Raw genomic sequence first — 5,303 nt, forward strand, 5'->3', positions numbered from 1 at the left:
CATTTTGCTCCGTTAAGGACTGCATGCATCAAAGTGACGGCAGCAATTGGAAAGATTAGATTGGAACCTTAGGGAGCAGTGAATGTATGTTAATGGGAGGAACAACTCAGCAAATGAGGGTGAGAAGGGTTGCCCAGGTGGAACAATGTAATGTCACTGAATTGTACATGTAGAAATGGTTGAACAACACCAACAAAATTTTTAAAAAGATTTAAATAGAAATAAAACTATAAAAATTGCTAGAAGAAAAAAAATTTAATTGCCCTCCAAAAAGACCAACCAGTTTTCTTTCACTCTTGCCACAATGTAACCAGCGCCCTCCCCCAGCCCCATGCCAACACTGAACGTGACCCATGTTCCACTTGCTGCCAGAATGATAAAAATTATAAAAGGTCTCCTTTGAATTTGAACCTGCCTTAACGTTCTCGTCAAGCAGGCTGGAGGCCGGACTGGTGTGTTCATATCTATTCCCTTACCTTTCAAAACAGTTCCTTGAAAGCACCATAGCAACAGGTCTGCTCTGAAAAGAAGTAATGGCGCGAGAGAAGTCCTGGCAAGTCGGATGGTAGCAGCGAAAAGGCTCAGAGACGGCGAAACCTCGGTGAACGCACGCCAAGGCCAGGGCTGTGAGCGAGCGAATAAAGTCTGGCTTTGTTCTCCGCTCCCTGGGCTGCTGCTGCTGTGCCCTTTCACCGCGGGTGCACGCTCGGATGCTAGCGGCCACCAGGGGGCGCACCCTTCCAGCCTTGCGGAGAGCCGCACGGACAAACAGGGGATGCAGGGGGGGTGCTAGGCGGCAGGGCAGGAGCTGAGGGATGAGAAGGTCAGTGGACAACAGCAGTTGCCATAGTGATTGTAAACCGGGTCAAGGGGAGAGATTTCAAAGATTCAGACAGCAGAGGGAGCAGATCCTGTGGAAACGACAGGAGACTTCAGAGACAAATGTCAAGGGTAACAGGGAGAAAGTGCCTAGCCATGGCCCCAGGGCTAAATGACCACGTGCCCTTGGGACCTCACTGGTTTCACCTGAAAACCAGAAAAGCTAAAATAGAGATTTCCCATTCTATTCTAAGAGGCTATCATTCTGGATTTCTTTTTTAAATCCCATGGGTAACTGAGAAGGCACGAAGAGCTTAGCAAAAGTAGAAAAGGAATAGCTAAGCTCAGGTGGGCAGAAAGGATACCTCACGGTTGCGTTTTTATTAAATCGCCAGCTGTCATCACAGTAGCACAAGCACAGTGCCCGGCACAATAAATACTTGTTGAATAAATGAATACGTTCACCTGGCACTTTTTTTTTTTTTTTGGCAAGTGGTGGAAAACTGGGAAATTTTGAGGGAGAGGGGAAGGCCACAATATCCAAGACCAATTCTTTGGATCACAGTGGAGGCATCTAGGATCAAGTCACCAGCCTGTGGGTTTCACTTTGCTTCACTCAGGAGGTGAGTCCTGAGGCCTCTCTGCACCTGGGACAGAATAATTATTTGAAGTAATTTTTTTTTTTTACCATAGTTTCCCCTTTCTCTTCATTATTCAAGGTCTTAGCCTCTACGGGGTTTAGCGCCAATGAGTAAGTTTCCAACAAGGGTCGAGTCCCCGCATGGAGCAAATGGTTGACATGCTCAGCTACTAGCTGAAAGGTTAGAAGTTCGAGTCCACCTAGAGGTGCCTTGGAAGAAAGGCCAGGCGATCTACAGCTGAAAAATTAGCCATTGAAATTCGTATGGAGCACAGTTGTACTCTGACACATGTGGGGTTGCCATGAGTCAGAATCAACTCGATGGCAACTGGTTTAAGCTCACTGGGGAGAACAGAACTTGAGGGGGGTGGCAGAGAAGAGAAAGGGAGAGGGCACAGGGCACTAAGAGGTGCTTCCCCCACTGGAAGGAGGAGAGGTAGGCTGTGGGTCCTGCAGAAAGCAGGGTGCCTATACCAGGCTGCTCTCCCACAGGACCTCCAAGCAAACAGCTGGATCTAGGGGCTGGATTCTTGGCCTGGGCTCCCAGCCTCATCACAACTCCCCTGCCCCAACCAGGGCATGGTTGCAGCAGATCAGAAGCCCCGATGAGACTATGTGGGTTGGACAGCAGCAGATGAACAGTGACCAGAGGGGTCTCCCCAGCACTTCAGCACAGCAGAACGGTCAAGATACTGGCACAACCCTGGGCGTGTTCCTCAGGTTGAAAGTCCCATTGCCTGGGTGGAACGTGGCTCAGAGTCAAAATTAGGCTGAGAAAGAAGAAAACAAAGAAATGCAATAAGGAGTTTGTGGGCTGAAACTCATATCCTCCATGCACATCAGGGGGCGAATATGGCTTTATCTGCCCAAGTAAATCAAAGCCCCTTGACATCAGGGATTGTGTCCTTAATGTCTGTTATAACCCACGCGATTCTCCATCAAGCCGGTAACTGAGCATCCAATAAATGTTGGTGTCTGGGTGGAACCAGGAACCCTGGTGGAGTAGTGGATAAGTTCTACAGCTGCGAAGCAAGAGGGCAGTAGTTCAAATCCACCAGGCACTCCTTGGAAACTCTATGGGGCAGTTCTACTCTGTCCTATAGGGTCGCTATGGGTCAGAATCAACTCGACAGCTACAGGTTTGGTTTTGGTTAGGGTGGAACCATGAGGATTATGTGTGGTCTGGAAGGAGAGACCATGAAGTATCAAAATTTGTTATGGACTACAGGTTATGTATAAACAAAAACGGCAAATTTTTCTCAAGATGCCTTTATTCATCTTTTGCGTAAGATTGAAAGGCATCAATTGTTCTTATCAAATGTTATTTTTATTTGAGTGGCTTTGGGGCAGTTCTACTCTGTCCTATAGGGTCGCTATGAGTCGGAATCGACAGCAGTGGGTTGGCAGTGGGTTGTTGGAAGAATGATGGAAATTATAGAGAAGGTAAAATATCTCCCCAACCCTCAACCCTCCAGGCCACCCCTTGACACCGCCACCCCCAAGTGAATGAAGGGATGGCCAAGCCCCCAACAACGGACCCAAACAACAGCCCTCCCAAAGACTGAGTCATTCCTACCTGTGGCCACTAGGTGTCAGGCCAGCTCCTAAAGTCCTACTGAGAGCTGTGCCTCGAGCTCTTACAGACGTTTCCTAAACCGCTTTGGAGTCTTTGCCAGGCACTTTTTCTTATCTCCAACCTCTTCGGTCTAAGGAGCCTGGCATGAAATCTGAGCCCTGAAGGTAGTGCCTGGGATCCAGGGTCCGGCAGCCTTGTACCTGGGTAGACCTCTCCAAGGATCACTGTGAATGGAGATTACTAGTGGTTACCTGGAAGAAAAGCCTGGCGATCTACTTCCAAAAAATCAGCCGTCGAAACCCCTATGAAGCACAGTTTTACTCCGACATACATGGGGTCGCCCTGAAATGGAGTTGACTCAACCACAACTCAACTTTTTTGTGTGCGTGTGATATTGTAAAATCAAAGTACTACTTTATTAAATGAGTTATTTTACACAATATGAACATCAATATAGTTATAATCGTAAAAAAAAAAATTGTAACAACGATGGACTGATTTTCAGATTTCCAAATCAGAGTCAACTGTACATTTATACAGAATTGTCTCTGCATGAAGCCCAAAAGGGAACAGCGTAAAATGAGTGTTTCTGTAGCCCCTTCATTCTTGCTGATCGACAGTTTGTTAGAAAAGCAGCTGCAGGTTTGTCGCCTAAGGTCCGGGACAGTAGAAGAGTCAAAGGTGTCATGAATTCGTCTCCACGAGTTGGAGTTGGCTCAACGGCAACTGATTTTTGGTTTAGTGGCTACCTCGCACCCTTATTGTGAAGAAGTAGCAGGCACACAGGAATAGCTGCACAAACGTGCAGTCCTCTCCCCCATCAGCCCACCCTGGAGCTGGATAAGGCCACAAAGAGGAGACGTGCACCCTTAGGGCGGACTTGCACTTCATCCACCTGACAAGTCCGGCAGGACAGCAGCAGGAGCTACAGCATTTCCACAGACCAAGGTGGAGGCAGAAAGACCTTGAAGGAGTAGGTCATGGTCAAAGATGGCCCAGAGGCCACAAGCCCAGCCTCTGAAGGGGTCAGGCTGCAGCCTGGGAAATTGGGAAATGGCACCTGGCCTTAACCCTCCTCTGTGCCCAACTCACTTTGGTTTCAGGCACTAAGTCAGCCTCCTCGCAGTGACCCTATGCAGTGAAGACTGTTAGCCACATTTTACAGCTGGGGCAGTGGGACCATGGTGAGGTTAAACAACTTGCCCAAGGCCCCACAGATGTTGTTGCTGGGTGCCGTCCAGTCGATTCCGACTCATATTGACTGCATATAACACAGCAGAACAAGTAGGGCTTTCTTGGCTGCGACCTTTACAGGATCTCCCATGGAGCCACTGGGTGGGCTCGAACCACCAACCTTTCAGTTAGCAGCTGAGCACTTAACCATTGTGCCACCAGGGCTCCTTGGTCCCACAACTAGCAAGTGGAAATATGGCTGTGCAGACCTCGGCAGTGTGGCTCTGGCACCCCGAGATCTTAACCAACATGCTTTCCTGCCCCTTTGTGACTTCCAGTGAGCTTTGTATCAACAGGGGGAAGTTTAAATGCGTTTGCCCTGTTAACAGCCTTTCTTTCTGTAGCCAGGTGAGGAATGCTAAATGGATAAGCAAGCATAGGCTCCAGGCCAGGCTGGACTGACCAATGGGGGAGAGGCAAAGGCAGAGACGGTGATACTCTCTTGTGGCCAAATTCTCAAGGTCAGGTTGATGTGCCCTCCCCACCCCACCCCCAGCCCCATTACAGAGAAAATGCCCTGAGGAAACAGGAGAAGAGAAGGAGTGTGGAATATCTCTGTGTGCCAGAACCAGAAAGTGGTTCCAACCGTTTGTTGTCAATTTGACTCAAGTCCATGTGTGCTCCACAGGGTTTTCAATGGCTAATTTTCAGAAGTGGAAGGCCAGGCCTTTCTTCCAATGTGCCTCTGAATGGACTCAAACCTCCAGCCTTTCGGTTAGCAGCTCAGCATGTTAAACATTTGCACCACCCAGGGACCAGAAAGTGGTTAATTAAGCCTGTGAATTCTGGCATTTGACAGACCTGGGTTTGAATTGTGTCTGCCTTCACAATTACCAGGTTAGTGACCTTGAGCAAGTCACTCAACCTCTCTGAATCTCAGTTTCCTCATCAGTAAATGGGGATAATACTAGTACCCCCTCCCCATCTAGTCGTAGTGAGGATTGGGTGAAACACTGTGCCTGAGGCCTGGCATACAAATACTTCATGTAAACATGACCCCATGAAACATGGCACGCCACTCCTAAGACAGGAGGG

This window comes from Elephas maximus, chromosome 10 (assembly GCF_024166365.1).
Source record: "Elephas maximus indicus isolate mEleMax1 chromosome 10, mEleMax1 primary haplotype, whole genome shotgun sequence".
Lineage (NCBI taxonomy): Eukaryota > Metazoa > Chordata > Mammalia > Proboscidea > Elephantidae > Elephas > Elephas maximus.